This window comes from Vicugna pacos, chromosome 8, assembly GCF_048564905.1.
Source record: "Vicugna pacos chromosome 8, VicPac4, whole genome shotgun sequence".
Lineage (NCBI taxonomy): Eukaryota > Metazoa > Chordata > Mammalia > Artiodactyla > Camelidae > Vicugna > Vicugna pacos.
Window position 1 is genome coordinate 54,477,557 of NC_132994.1, and position 16,319 is coordinate 54,493,875.

The 16,319-nt window shown below is 37.1% G+C and overlaps 1 protein-coding gene across 6 annotated transcripts in view; it reads right to left on the reverse strand.

Annotated features, from left to right (window-relative positions):
• The window catches only part of BCLAF1 (BCL2 associated transcription factor 1), a 28,133-nt gene extending 24,425 nt beyond the window's left edge, over window positions 1-3,708 (reverse strand). For all 6 annotated transcript variants that reach the window (XR_012075024.1, XR_001458581.3, XM_072965906.1 and 3 more), the window contains exon 1: window positions 3,577-3,708. The gene's annotated coding sequence lies outside the window, so the exon portion shown is untranslated. The remainder of the gene's footprint in view (window positions 1-3,576) is intronic.
• Between the last annotated feature and the right edge of the window lie 12,611 nt (window positions 3,709-16,319).

Genomic DNA, 16,319 nt, shown 5'->3' on the forward strand with positions numbered 1-16,319 from the left:
TCAATGTTAACGGTTGGCTGGATAAGGTAGTAGCAATAAAGATGGAAAAAGAGGCAAATTCAGAATCTGTTTGGAAGTACACAGTCAACAGTACTTGCTCATTAATTGTTAGTGGTGTGGAGCACAGGAAGTAAGAAAAAAAGACAAATCAATAGTGCCCCGAAATTCTAAGTTTTGGACTCAAGCATCTGGGAGACTTGCATGTTTAGAGGAGAAAACCGAAAGATTTGTTTGCCCTTTTAGGTTGCCCATGGTCATAGAGGGTAAAGAGTTAACCCACAATTTGACCAAGATCTCCTGATCCCAACTCCTGTGCTCTCTTCTCCAATACCATGATAAATGCCTGATGTGGCCATAACCTATATATGCAATTCAAAATGAGAAATCAATCTTCCCTTTATTACAACCAAGATTATAAACAGACTGTATAAAGAGATAGGGAATAAATTGCTTCATGCATCTTTATCCAACTGATTCACCAACCAGTGAGGAATACAAGAAGATAAATGTCTTTATTTAAAAAAAAAAAGTTCTTAAATAACAGAGCCTATCATTTATGGAATAACATAATGTTCAACTAGAACACAAGTGATGAAAAGAGCAAGGACAACCGGGTTCAATAAAATATACAAGATGAAGCCCCCTAAAGTAGATTCTTTAGGTTACCCTACCAAGCACAGTTGAGCCAAGTCTTAATTTTAGCATATTTTGGGGAATTTGAGCTCCAGATAACTGTAAACAAGTTATTGCTATTCACATCTTTAATAATCCTAAACTTATTCCATGACTATTACTCCAATAGACTAGGTTCAAAATCCTGGCTTGACTGTTAACTAGTTGACATGGACAAATTACCTTCATCTCTTTCAGGTTCAGTTTCAACAGGTAAAATATAAGGGTAATAAAAGCACTTACATATAGGTTTAAGATTAAATGAACTAAACTAATGAATGTAAATAGCTTAAGGTCTGGCACATGGTATGTACTCAAACATTAGCTATCATTATTGGTAAATCTGGTCCACGAGTCTTTCCTGCAGTTCATCTAGTAATTCAGCTTTGAATGAATCTTGTAAGTTTAATAATTTTGATATGGCATTAATCAGCATTATAAAAAAGTCTTTCAAGAAATGCTTAATAAAATGACTGGAATTTTGCTCTAGAACACTCCACAAAAAAGCAAATAATATTAAAATTGGTAAATGTTGATTAATGATTAAACCTAGAAGATAACAGAGTGCATTATTCTCGTTAGTTCTGTGCTTGAAAATTTCTCTAAATAAAGGCTTTAAAAAAGGTTTAGTCAAATTTTTAGTTGTATCTAGCTCCTTGTCATCCTGTTAAAAAAAAAAAAAGACGCACAGAACTGACAAAAAGAATAGCTGCATTCTAGACAGGCTGTGCCTCTTCCTGCTTCATGCGGCCTTAAAAAGTATTCTAACTTTTAGCCTCCACCTAGTAGGTGGAGAAATACTAGCTCAAGTAAAAATTAAAAGTTTTGAGAATTCCAAAATAATACACAAATGCAGGTCTGTAATATTATCACATTAATGTCTGTAGATTGGGTTTTTCCCCCCAGTCCTGGGGTACAAATAAAATATTAAATGCTTAAGACTCTGAGATAACAATAATGGCCATTGTTTAAGAAGCTGCAGCTCAAAAATGAACAAATTCATAACCTACAACTATAACCTAAACATTTACACTTAGTACCTAGAGAAAAACTGGACTTCTTGAGTCCCTTATCTACTTCTGTAATTTAATAAATCACTGCAAATTACACAGAATTCAGCTAGTGTTCAATGATTTTGAACGCAGCTTCTGGAAACTCCCAATCCAAAGCTCTACGTACAACTGAAAAGAATTTCTCCATTTCTACAAGTCTCATCACATAGCTAGTACAGCTAGCTGACCACAGTCATGTAAAACTCAACGTATAAAAACTCAACAAGACCTGAGCCTACAAAGTACGAAGCTTTTAACACCCCTGTCTTCAAGTCTTAAAATACGATTGTTCTTCCAAATCAAGACTCAGATCTCGCCAATTTGCTTTGCCACCATTTAAATTATCTGAATCTAGGCGGATTCCGGTGTTTACCACAATATAACAACGAAAGTAGGGTATTCTCAAAACAAGATGCTAACGCCATCATTACATAGGCTTTAAGTTGTTCACCATCAGTTACTTTAGACACACAGTCCTTCCCATCAATTAGTTATCCCAAATTGGCTAGGACCACATAAAAGGGTAAATAAATTGGTAGCGGTTTCTCCTATGTAGTTCTTTATTGTCCAAACAGCAGCCTAACAATCCCAAGACAGTCCAATTGGAATGAGAATTCTTATAAAGAAATTTTGTTTTGCTTTTTAATACCAAAAAAAAGTAAAAGGAGTTCCTGGACAAAGATACAAGTCCCAAGTAGCAAATCTCTTTACATTATTTTTTTTATCGTATTTGCCTCCAACTTTAGTCATAACTTTTTTCAATTCTAAAATGTTTTTTTAAAGTTTTGTATGCAAAAGTAGTTGCCAGTACTGCTGCTAATTCTGATTTTAAGAGATAAATCTTAAAAGTAAACAAAGCCAATTATGGATTTAAAATGAAAGCCAAGTCCCTAATCTCAACTCACCACTCTCACCCATTCATACCACCAACTGTACCAATCACGGCTGTGACATTTCTGATCCTATACGCTGGGCTGAATCACTCGCGGAAAGGACGTGGCTTCGCTTGTACTACTGGAGAACTGCCCTTTAGGCCCGAGGGTGGCAGAACCATTCTTCGATCCATCGGCTCAAGACCGCTGCCAAGCTAGGAAACAGTAACTAGGCACCAACTCCCGGAGTTAAGAGCGCACTTTCGCTTCAAAACAGAGTTGCCAGGGGAACCCGATTAGATCAACCCCGATGAAAATTTCCCCACAACACCGAAGGCCGGGATCAGTTACGAGACAGCAGAACAAGATCCTAAGACAAAGTAGGGTAACAAAAATAAGGCGTACACAGAGCTTGTAGCCTGGGAAAAGTAACTTAAATACGACGCGAAAAGGGGTTAACCTACCCAATGCTCTTTGCTACAGGTCACAGTTACTTTACCAAAACCCCAGAAGCCAGGAAGAAAGCTGGTGATTCCAGCCAATGAGCAGCGAACACAAGTTGCACCTCCCGCCGCCTCGGGAGCCGTAGGCGGGGAAGGGAGAGGAAGCAGCGCGCGTGCGCGGACCGAGCGTTTGGTCGGGCGCGCGCAGGGGTCCAGGCCGAGGAAATGGGGGAAGGGTTGAAGAGGGAGGTGTGCGCAGGCGCAGGGGAAGGCCGCGCGGTCCGTGGGTCTCCAGCCAAGCTCGCAGCCGCGCGCGCGCGCACCGTTCTCGCTACGCACCCCAGCCCCCACCTTTTCGGCCTGTAGTGCCTCGAAAACCTGAGGGAAGCTGACGAAGAAACGCATAAATAACGGCGCAACGTCTCCCGGTTCTCCTGTCGCCGCCAACCCATAACTACCAACAAAAGATTCAACAATATTCGCTCCTCCTCGACATTCACTGCCCTTTGAGCCATCTGAGTGCAACGTAAGGCCTACCTGACAGGCCGAAGCACGGTTCCCGGGACTTATCTCCGTTGTAACTATACAGCGGCCATTTCCCGACTCAAGCACGGGAGGAAAACCATAGAGGTATCTTCGACGCGCTAGCTCCCCTCCGTCACTTCCGATTTGGGGCGTGGCCTCCAGTGCCGCTAAATATCAGGGCAAGCCCCGCCCACCTCTCCGCCCCTAACCGGCTCCCTGGCCGCTATTAAGATATTGCCTGAGGCTTTCTGGGAAGTCGCGTGGCTGGTCTCGCGCGAAGATCTGGCGGCCCCGCCTTCGGGCCTTTAGCAGCCGCCTCCGCCAGGGTGGCGGTAGACAGTGGGCGGTGTGTTTTGCTAGGCCGAGAGGTCGTCTGTCCACAGGGTGTGATGTGCTGGCGTCTCTGCCTCGCATTGAGGGGACCTCCCGATTTCTCTATCGCCAGCACTTTTTGCTTGTCTGGTCCATTTTTCTTGTGGGGCCAGCTCAGACCAGGTCAGAAACAAAAAGACGATCTCACGCTGAGGAAAAGTCGCGGAGGCAAGCGGCGGCACTGTTCGCATACCGCGTCTCCCTGTGCCGGGAAGCGCTGAGTTTCTTCTCCGACGCCAACGGGAAACTAGGGAGTGAGGCTTTTGCTTTAACAGAAAATACGCATTTAGAAAGTAAAAATGGTCACAGTCTAAGTCCCTTTCCTGAGTGGCGTCAGACCAACTCTAGTACCCCTGTCGGAGTTGACGCCGCAGTACTCCGAAGCGGCTTAGGCCGTCTCGGCGGTTTGCGTCGGAGGATGCTGCTTTTCCTCCGACGCTGCTAAAACATAACCACTTAGGCACCTGGGAACCTTGGCATGAGCGTAAAAATAAAGCAGAGCACGAAGCTTAGTGAACGGTGGTGCCGGCCCAGAACACAATTTGATCTGCCAAAAACAAATCAGGTTGCCTATTTATGGCAAGCTACCTTTGATTTGGATAGAATTTCAAATAAGAGCCATAGCACATTTCCTATTAATACTTATCTGAGCTTCGCTTAATAACTTAAGGCCTGAAATCGTTATACTTTGATGTTTAGGGACGTAAACTGCCTTCAAAGAATTCAAAGCTGTAATTAGCAACCAGTCTTCTGTTAGTTAAATGCAGTCCGGTATTGGGCCCAAGTGGTGAGTTTAACACTGCTGTAGGGCATTCTCTCACAATCCAATTTACCGGCTCAACTAAAAAAAAAAACACCTCAATTTTCATGGGGTGAATTCTCAGTTTTCTCTTATAGTCCAGCCTGCGCCTTATTCCACCACCACCACCGTCAGCATACCATGTGAAAGCAGTAATTTTTGGCTTATGTGTTGCACTAATAAGTCCCAAGCATTTAGCAGGTGCTCAGTAAATATTTGTTGAATGGATAAACTATATTAAAAGAAAATAAAAAGTAACCATTGATTGCTCATTATAACTATTACTACTCTGCCCTTAAGGGGAGGGAGGGGGATACTCCTCAGGGCTAAAAGCCCTTAACCAGTTTTTCAAAATACACCAAAATCTGACAGGAGTGCTTTGCAAGCTAGGATACTATTTTAAGCCTTTCTCTGCAGTTCTATAGCAAATGTATTGAAAACAAAGTCACCTTTCTGTCTGAGGCGGTATAAGCACAGTATGCTATGCTTTTAAATAGCCTGAGGTAATAAAGAAGGAGACACATTGGAACAAATAGTTTAATAAATTAAAAGCAGTCCAGACTTCTCTTGAATTAGTCCCATTTGATATACACTTGCTTTCACCTACCTCCAAAATGGAAGGATCTTGAATTTAGATCATGTTTTATGTACTTTACTGTATTATCTTATTTTACTTTCAAAATCTGAAATTCCACCATTACAGTTCTATTCTTTGCAAGGAAAATTTTGTTTCCTGTTGAAAATACAAATAACGTGCAAAAGAACATAGGGGAAGTATCAGGTGCCCATTTAACCAAAGGACATTGGATTAAAATAGAAAATTGTCCCAAGAAGAAATGTAAATTGTAAACAAATGACCAACCTTACTAATGAGATAAAGGCATTCAAAAGGAATACTGAAATATTTTACATCTAATAACTTGGTAAACTAATTTTAACTTATAGATTATTGACAGTTTACTGTAAATATGTTTATAAAACTCCTTAGACTTTTGGTTTTGGCTTGTTTTGTTTAAGATAATTGAAACAGAGGAAAAGACTTGATATCTGAAAAGGACAAAGAAGACAGGAATGGAAGTGGATTTGGAAGGCTCCACCACTAAGGCAAACTCCCTCATTCTGCTGGTTTTGTTTGTTTTTTGTTAGTCTGAACAACATCCGAACTGTTTTGGCTGAACTGTTTGGCTGAACAGCATCTGAACTGTTTTCTTGTCTGGGGAAATTAAAGTTGAGGTGGGATTTGGAGTCCTCCTCTTCCCACTTACTGAGAATAGTGACACTGGAAACCCAACAATAGTAGTGAGAAGCAGTGAGAAGTAGTGAGAGGAAATGAGGCCGACAGAGAGTCCCTAAGCAGACTGTTTGGGTGCAGGTCATTGGCTATTGTTTCTGCAGCCTCCTCTGTTCCCATTCTTCCCCAGGCTTTGCATTGATTCCTTGTTTTAAAAAATTGTCTAAAATATGCATTGATACTTTGAGCTATCTGATGTCTTTCAGTAAATTTCTTTTCTGGGTGAGTTAATCCGGAGTTGGTTTCTATTGCTCATAAAAAAGAACCCTGAACTCCATGTCTCTGAGTAAAGGAAGTTTCTATTTATGAGGACATTTTCCCAAATGGTCTGCCATTTTTCCATGTCTGTACTATTGAAATAAATGGTTCCCCTTACCTAATCTACTTCATATCCTACTGGTCAACACAAGTTGACTGGGTTTTTTCCCCACTCTCTCTATCCTCTTTTGCCTGCTAAGAATGTGCACGGATTTTTTTCCCCTCCCAAGGTTTAAAATTACTTACCTTATTTATTCAAGAATTATTCATTAAGGTATTGGTCCTTAATATTCATCTTTCCAATTTGAAAAAAAAATTAAAATATCAAAATGTGACTGTTAATCATTGTTTCTAAGTCCCACTAAGATTAATGTGCATCTTTTTCACAAAGATTATTGCAACAAATGGAACATGTAATACTTTTGAAGTTTTCATAAGAATTCTTTGCCCCAAAATTATGCCAGCTGGTTATTTAATGTAACTACTAAAGAGTAGAGAGGAAAGTGCACTTAGAATGAGGTGATAGAATTATGATTAGATTTGTCACCAAAAGTCATTTCTTCCTTGAGAAAGGTTATAAAAGAACAGAGCAGTTCCCTCTTTTAAAGTGGTTTTGCAATTGCAAACAAATATCTCTGTGCCTGTCCCCTAAAAACTCTAAGCTCTCAGTTCTACCACACAATTATGAAACAAAACAAAACAATTTATCTCACAAGCAAAGGGCTAAACTACATAGGGAAAGGGCTCAAAAAATTTGGTGATTTCCAAAAGTGGTGAAATACCACATTGGGAGAGGGAGACAGTAACCCTTTGCTCTCCAGATTTCTTGGGGTGTTGACATTTCAGCCTCATTATTTATTTTGAAAGAACTAAAAATTAAGCCTGATGTAGAGAAGGAGCCACCACAGATATTGACAAGCAGTACTGGTTTTCCTCAAAGTGTAATATATAAGATTCATCTCATGAGAATAATCTGGGTTGCTTATTTTAAAAATAAACTACTACACACACTTACTGAACCCCCTTCACACTTATTAAAGCAGAATCTGTGAGGACAGGCACATACATTAAAGTCTGAGAACCACTGATTTATTAGGTACCCATAATATTCCAGATATCATAGGAATGAGACATCATTGCTGCTTCTCGGTTAGAATTCAAGATCTAGCAGATAGAGTATAACTCCCAAAACAGAGGAAACAAACAAACAAAAAACAACTTCATAGGAAGACTGCCAATGGGGAAAAATTTTAAAGAATTGGTAGGATTTCACCACTTTTTCATTCATTCATTCATTTAACAAAAACATATGAAGTATGTTCAGTATTCAGGTACTGAGCCAGGTACTTGGGACAGAGCAGTGATAAAGGATAACATTGACACTGCTCTCAAGGAGGCTGCCACTCTAGTGAGGAAGACACAGAACACAGGTTAACAGAACACAAAGTCTGGTTCTGATAAGGAGGTGGCAGAAAATAAGAGCGGGAGACTTCCTTTAGAGAGAGTGCTTCACCAGGAAAGTCCTCATAAGAAGATGAGATTTAAGGGAAGAACTAAAAGATAAAGAGTAGAAAAAATAGGAGGAAGAACATTTCTGGGTAGAGACTGACCTGTTCAAACTCCCAGGAGCAGAAAAGATCTTATGTTTCTGGAATAGAAAGAAGGGTAGTGAGCATAATGAATCAGGAGGAAGGTACTTCAAGGTGAGGACAAAGAGGTAAGTGCAGGTCATGCAAAGCCTGCGAACTACATAAGTGGTTTAGGTTTCATTCCAACTGCAGTGGAAAGTTATTGAAAGATTGTAATCAGAGGTATGACATGATCTATTTGAAAAAGAACATTCAAGCTGCTGTCTCTGAGAAATGGATTGACGGTGGGTAGGGAGACCAGTTAGGAGGCTGTGTTAGTAGCTTAGGTGAGGTAACAATGATTGTTGTGGGAAAAGGAAAATGTAAATAATTGTAAATATACTTTGGCAATGGATTGACAGGACTTGCCGATTGATTGGGTTAGGGATTTAATGAAAGAGGAAATAGTGTTGCTACTTAGGTTTTGGCCTTGATTCACTGGATTTTGATATTGTTATGATAATTGGGAAGATTGATGAGAATGATAGGGAAGAAAAGAATGAACAGGTTGGGAGAAGGAAAGGAAATTAGGAATTCCATTTTTAATATGTTAGGTTTGAGAGGTATGTGCAACATCCCAGTAGAGAGGCAGGGTATGAAGTCAAATATGTGGGTCTGCAGTTCAAAGGAGAGTTCCGACTTGGAGATAAACTACAAAGAGGATACTTAAACTCATAGGATGACAGGTATAGAAAGACAAGAGATGACCCACAACTAAACATCAAAGAGTCCCAACATTTAGAGATTTCTTAAAAGAGGAGGAGGAACCAATAAAGGAGACTAAGAAAGAACAGCCAGTGAGATAGGAAATAAGTGAAATCAAGTTTATTCTCTATTACTGTGTAACAAAACTTAGCAGCTTAAAACAACAAACATTTATTATTTCACAATTTCTGCAGGTCAGGATTCTGAGAGGGGTTATCTGGGTGGCTCTGCCTTAGGGTCTCATGAAGTTGCAGTCAAGCTGTCAACTGAGACTGCAGTCATCTAAAGTCTGGGGATTCCACCATCACTCATGTGGATGTTGGCAGGACACCTCAGTTCCTCATCATGTGTACCTCTCCATAGGATGCCTGAGTATCACCAGACATATTGCTGGCTTCCCACAGAGTTAATGATGGGAGAAAGGGAGAGCTCAAGACAGAAGCTGCAGTCTTTTCTAAGCTAATCTCAGAAGTGACACCCATCATCACTCTGCTGTATTTTATTGGTTAACCAGACTAACCCTTGCTGCAGTGTGAAAGTGGACTACAAAAATGTGTGAATACCAGGAGATGGAGATCATTGCAGACCATCTTGGAGGATGACTACCAGACCAAGAGAAACAAGTGCTTCAGTGTGTGAGGTCAAAAAGACAAGGGCAGAATATGCTTCTGGGCATTTTCGTCTGCAGAAATCACTAAATGAATGCAGTAACTGCAACCCGCTGAACTGAGCTGGGGAGGAAACTGAAACATACAAACACCACCAACACCTACCAGCTACTTCAGCACACACCCATCTACCTCTCATGTTACAACTTTCCTTCTGATTTCAGATTACTCTCCTCTATCACTTCACAACAACTCATAACCCTCCTGATACTCACTTATACCAGTAAACCTCAGGTATTTTTAATATAAAATACAACCTTATTGTAGTATTTATGTATTTCTTAACCACGTGTGTAAAACCCTGCTACCATTTTTGTTAGGTTCCTTTTTTTTTTTATGTGTAACTGATGAAGTTTTGTAGTATTATACCCCAAACCTATTTTCCCCCAAAGCCCTATGGTTTTTATTGTGATTTTGCCTAGCACATTGATTTTTTAAAAATTTTTTAATTGCAGTATAGTTGACTTACAATGTTATGTTAGTTTCACCTGAAACAGCAAAATAATTCAGTTACATATTTATTTCAGATTCTTCTCCATTATAGATTATTATATTGAATATAGTTCTGTGTACTATACAGTAAGTCTTTGTTGTCTATTTTATATATAGTTGTGTGTATCTATTAATCCCAAACTCCTAATTTATCCTTCCCCTCTCCTTCCCCTTTGATAACCATACGTTTGTTTTCTATGTCTGTGAGCCTGTTTCTGTTTTGTAAATAAGTTCATTTGTATCAATTTTTTAGATTCTATACATAAATGATATCATATGAAATTTGTTTTTCTCTATCTGACTTAACTTCACTTAGTATGATAATCTCTAGGTCCATCCATATTGCTGCAAATGGCATTATTTCATCTTTTTATGGCTAAGAAATATTCCATTGTGTATATATATATATACTACAATTTCTTTATCCATTCATCTATCAGTGGACACTTAGGTTGCTTCCATGTCTTGTCTATTGTAAACAGTGCTGCTGTGAACATTAAAGTGAAGCGCATGTACTTTTTCGAGTTAGAGTTTTCTCTTGATATATGCCCATATTGCTAGATCATATGTTAACTCTATTTTTAGTTTTTTAAGAAACATCTATACTTTTTCCCATAGCAGCTGTACCAATTTACATTCCCACCAACAGTGTAGGAGGGTTTCCTCCACACCCTCTCTAGCATTTATTTTTTGTAGGCGTTTTGATGATGGCCATTCTGACCCGTGCAAGGTTATACCTCATTGTAGTTTTGATTTGCATATCTCTAGTATTTTGTGATGTCAAGCATCTTTTCATGTGCCTATTGGCCATTTGGATGTCTTCTTTAGAGAAATGTCCATGTCTTCTGCCCATTTTTCAATTTGTTGTTGTTGTTGTTGTTATTGAGTTGTATGAGCTGTTTGTTTTGGAAATTAGGCCCTTGTCCATCTCATCATTTGCCAATATTCTCTCCCAGTTCATAGGTTGTCTTTTTGTTTTGTTGATGGTTTCCTTTGCTGTGCAAAAGCTTGTAAGTCTGATTAGGTCCCATTTGTTTATTTTTGCTTTTATCTCTTTTGCCTTGGGAGACTGTCTTAGGAAAACATTGCTACAATTTATATCAAAGAATGTTTTGCCTATGTTCTCTTCAAGGAGTTTTATGGTGTCATGTCTTATATTTAAGTCTTTAAGCCATTTTGAGTTTATTTTTGTATATGGTGTGAAGGAGTGCTCTAACTTCATTGATTTGTATGCCGCTGTCTAGCTTTCCCAACACCACTTACTGAAGAGACTGTCCTTTCTCCATTGTATGTTCTTGCCTCCTTTGCCAAAGATTAATTGATTGTAGGTCTATCAGTTTATTTCTGGGCCCTAGCACATTGATTTTTTATGAAAACATATGTTTCATTATAGCAGAACTGACAATATAACATTCAATATGTAGTCCCAATTTTAACAATAAGGAAGTTAAAGCTTGGAGAGGTAGGATACCTTGCCAAAAGTCAACATGGAAACTAAGATTTTATCTAAGGTCCATCTGGCTGTAAAGACCACCTTCTTTCCACAGCAATATTTATCCACATCAACACTTATAATAGAGTAATATTAGATTAACCTGACCTCAAGTTGTTCCTGTTATATGCAACTTGGTTAATAGTTCCCATTCTACGTAATAGAACATATATTCTAGCATATGTACATATACATACATATTTCTTTGTTTATCTGAACTGTTCTCTTATTACCCTAAAATAAACAAATTTAGACATTTCAGTGTCCAAGTAATGATTAAATGGTCTTGCTAGATGAATGATGTGTGATGTAACTCTACCTTAATTAGAATCATAATTGTAAGTATTAATGTTTTCTTTCATTTCAGATTTCCTTTTTCATTTATGCAATTAAGGCACAAGATAAGGAATATTATTTACACTTCTCCCTGTCCTACCATGCTTTCTCAGCAATGATAGTGTTGGGATTATCCAGCTCTAGCTCTTACCTGGACCATTCATCACATGTACCACAAAACTACTTACATTAGGGAAAGCTAAGTAGTTCCCAGATCTGGACCACAGTGGTGTGCTACACAAGGGTGTGCAAAAGGATAGATGTGAAATGAAAATCTCTGGGAGAGTTTCAGGCCGGTATATTTATTAGTGCTGTAAGAAAAGACATGAGGGGGTGGCTAACAAAATGTGCAGAAATTGTCAACTCACTGGTCCAAAGGGACTATATAGTAATATTCTTACTCAAGCCTAGACATTGCAAGGGTGAATTTAGGGTGCACATTAATTGCAAATTAAATGTTTAAATCATTGGAAAAATGAGGCACCAAGGGTATATACAATTAAATGATAGATATAGGAGAGAAAGCAGAATTAAATAATCTCTCTGAGAGGATGGCTTAGTTATAAATACATGAATTACCTGCCCTCAGACCTTCCAGAGCTAAACAATTCTGTTGATGCTTAAAAAAAGATCAAATTTTGAAAAGTAGATGAAATCAACTAGATGAAGCATGATGCCATATTTTAATCTGTTTTTCAGGACATTTTTTATCAAAACAGAAAATAATCAGTGCCACTCCTAAATTCTCTGTTCCACAAAACATTAGGTTGTGCTCTTTATGAAAATGCCTGACTCTGGCCCCATGAAACTAAAAGGATTTAAAAAGCAAATGTAAGAAAGGGGAATAAATCTTCATCTAGGCTTTAAAGTTACTGAGAGTCTTGAGATAAATCCAGGTAATGAGCAAAATTCTGACTATCTTTGTAAATGACTTGCCCTTTCCAGTATAAGTTATATGATCTTATACAGGATCATAATAATTTTACCTTGAATGTTACCTTAGATATTCTACAAGCATTATTAGAGATCCAACAGTTTGACTCTCCATTCTGTAGCCATTCATAAAGAAAAACTGCATTAGAATTTTATAATGAACTAGTGAAAAATTATGTAATAAGAATATACATATACATAATCATTTTGTAACCAATTTCAATGCAGTACAATTTTTCTTTTTTTATGGAAAAGACAAAGCTGGCCATTAACTACTTAATCTTATTTCTAATAGTTTCAGTCTCATGTTTAGTATATATTTACTTACCACCACAGGAAATAAAATGTTATACTTCGTTCTGTAAAATAATTGTAGTATAATTCACCAAATCTAAAATGCCAATTGTTAAGATGCACTCTTATTTTAGTACGAGTGAAAAAGAAAAGAATCCTGCACATGAAGTGTTTATCAATTATTATATGCATGTCAGTTTTAGAGTTGTTAAAATGTGCAAAAAAGTACATCCTAAAGTTAATGAAATATGGTTTTGATTATATCGTGAGTTTAATTTTTAGTGTCCATAATAACTATTGCAATTACAGATAGAGCATTCGCATAACAAATTTATCATGAGTTTACTTCAATTTATATGTTTCTTTGATTTAGAACAAGTTTTCCACATAAGTTAAAATATAAAGAACCTTCCAATTTGTTCATAATTCTTTACTAAATGCTATTTAAAGAAGACAACGAGTGAAAGAAGTGAGCCAAGGAGAAAGTGCCCAAACTGTGGAAACAAATGGAAAAATGACTAAGTCCGTCATAAAACAGAGTGGCCAGAAAGTTATCAACTCATTCTACAGCTCGGAAATGGTAAGAAGTAAACAACAAGAAATTTGAAAGTTACAAAATTTAGTAAACTGATCTTATTAAAATGACTGGAAAAAAAATTCTCTTAAGCCAAAGAAAAAATTGGGAAAATTACTTTAAAATATTCAAGGACATACAGTTAAGTGGTTAGCTTTCCTTTGTTTCTCTAGAAAAGTGAAAAAGGGTCAAGTTGAACAGCAAATAGAATTATCCTTAGTATTAAGGATTGGGCGTGGATTGGTGAAAATGGAGGTAAATGGGAATGATACCTATTAAATAACTACTTTGTACTACATTCTGACTATTACTTTGTTTGTGAATATTGGACAATATTCGCAAATAACCCTCAGAGAAATGAATTCTTAAGCTCCATTTTATTGATAAAGAAACATATTTTTCAGTTTAAATCAAAGCCAATATTCTTTCTATTACTTTTTAGTTGAGAATTTACAACATTCAAGTGGGAGATTATAAATTCTATCCTTCCAGATATGTTTGAGATTAGGTCAGGAAACACTACTGGGAGTATCTTGTGAGCATTTATGCTTGGAAGCAGTCTGAATGGATGTCTTTCAAATTACTAAGCAGGTCTAACCTTTTGGAAAACTACAGAGTCATTTGTGTCTGTATTTGAGTAGTTTAGAAGAAAGATGGGTCAAGCCCAGAAGGCCTGGATTTTTCCTTTGTAGGTGAAGATCTCTCGCTTACTTAACATTTTGTTTGAAAACGGCTTGTCTCTGAAGGTAAGGTCAGTATTTACGAGTTGTCAGTAGGGGCTTTCGTTATGTTTGTTTTACTCTTTTCCTCCTCAACATTTAACATCCTGATGTAGTAAACTGGAGCAATGGTATGAACTTGGGTCTAAAAATGCAGTTTTGGTTTGGTTTTTTAATATATACAGACACATATTTTTTTCAGATTCTTTTCCATTACAGCTCACTATAAGAAGTTGAATACAGTTCCCTGTGCTATACAGTAGGTCTGTGTTGTTTATCTATTTTAGATATGGTAATGTGCATCTATTAATCCCAAACTCCTATCTATCCTGTCCCACTCCCTTTTTCCCCTGGTAACCACAGTTTGTCTTCTATGTCCATAAGCCTATTTCCGGTTTGTATATAAAATTTGTATTTATTTTTTTAGATTCCACATATAAGCAACATCATATAATATTTGTCTTTGTCTGACTTACTTCACTTAATATGATAATCTCTAGGTCCATCCATGTTGCTACAAAAGGCATTGTTTCATTCTTTTTTACGGCTGATAATATTCCATTGTATATATATACTACATCTTCTTTATCCAGTCATCTGTTGATGGACATTTAGGTTGTTTCCATGTCTTGGCTATTGTAAATAGTGCTGCTGTGAACATTGGAGTCCATGTGTCTTTTCTAATTATGGTTTTCTCCAGATATGTGCCCAGGAATGGGATTGCCGGATCATATGGTAAGTCTATTTTTAGTTTTTTAAGGAACTTCCATACTGTCCTCCATAGTGGCTGCACCAATTTATATTCCCACCAACAAAGTGGAAGGTTCCTTAAAAAGGCAAAGGTCTTATGGCTGCTTAGCTACCACCTCTTCAGGAAAACAATCACTAAACTTCAGAGAAAAATAATGTTAGCTTGGTCCTAGTGAACATCACAAAGAAAATACAATAATAACAATGCATTTTTGAAAAACTCTATGAAGACAAGATTGTCTCTTTATTTTATCCATTAGTTAATCCAAGTGAGAATTATGGGAAAAAATCCTTTAAAAACTCTCATTAAAAAAATTATGTGTATATTTGTACAGAAATAGCCAAGAAGAATAAACCTCAAAATGATACTGTATTTCTATTTGGATGCCTACATTATAGGTGATTTTTAAACAATTTTCTTCCTTTACTTTTCTGTATTTTCTAAAATTTCTACAATAAGTGCACTTTTATAATACAACATTTTTCTTTTAATTTTAGATCATTTAATTTTACTTGAATTGTGTAAGATAATGAGGAGCTAAGAACTAAGGAAGGATGTTTTGTTATATGTGGTTCTTATTCAGGTTCAAAACTACTTCAACAGAGAAAAATAAAATATCTGTTAGTGAATTACATTGTTGATAAACCTAATTTTAAATTATTGCTAGAGGGATATTTGCTTTCAGAGAGAATCTTTAAGTTTGTTTATTTTTTTTTCATTTTTTTTAATAGATTAGCTCCCAGGTTCATCCAGGTTGTTGTCTTTAATTTTTTTATTTTATTTTATTTTTTTCCGGGGCGGGGCACAGTGATTAGGTTTACTTATTTATTTTTCAGAGGAGGGCCTGGGGATTGAACCCAGGACCTTGTGCATGCTAAGCACGCGCTCTTCCACTGCGCTACACCCTCCCCACCAAGTTTGTTTATTTTTCTCTTCTGTTTTCCTAATGATTCCTATATTTCTTTTTTGTTTCATGAATTTTCTCTTGCGCAAAAAAGAGAGTACTGTAGTTCAGTGAGAAAACAATAAATGTTAAATTGTTTGCTTCCATTTAAAAGGAACCTATATACTGAATTCCAATCAATCATGATATATATGCCAAAAAATGGCTTGATCTTTTGCAAGACAGTTATTTTCAAAATTTGTTTTGTTACTACATACAATTTGGCTAGTTAGGTTAAATAACACCACTGGCTTATTTTTTAATTCCATTTTAGAAAGGATTGTAAAATCATGGACCTGACTTTGTTTTTCTAGTGTTTGTGCCATTATTTTTTTTTATCTCCTTGACAAACAAAAAAACAAACAAAAGCTTAACATTGTACTGTAGCTAGATTAATTTCTAATAACACAAACCCTCCCAGTAGCTTTGACAAGACATACCAGTTTCCATCAATTATTCCAGGGAGATTTTTCTGGCAATGGCATATAAGATGATCTGTT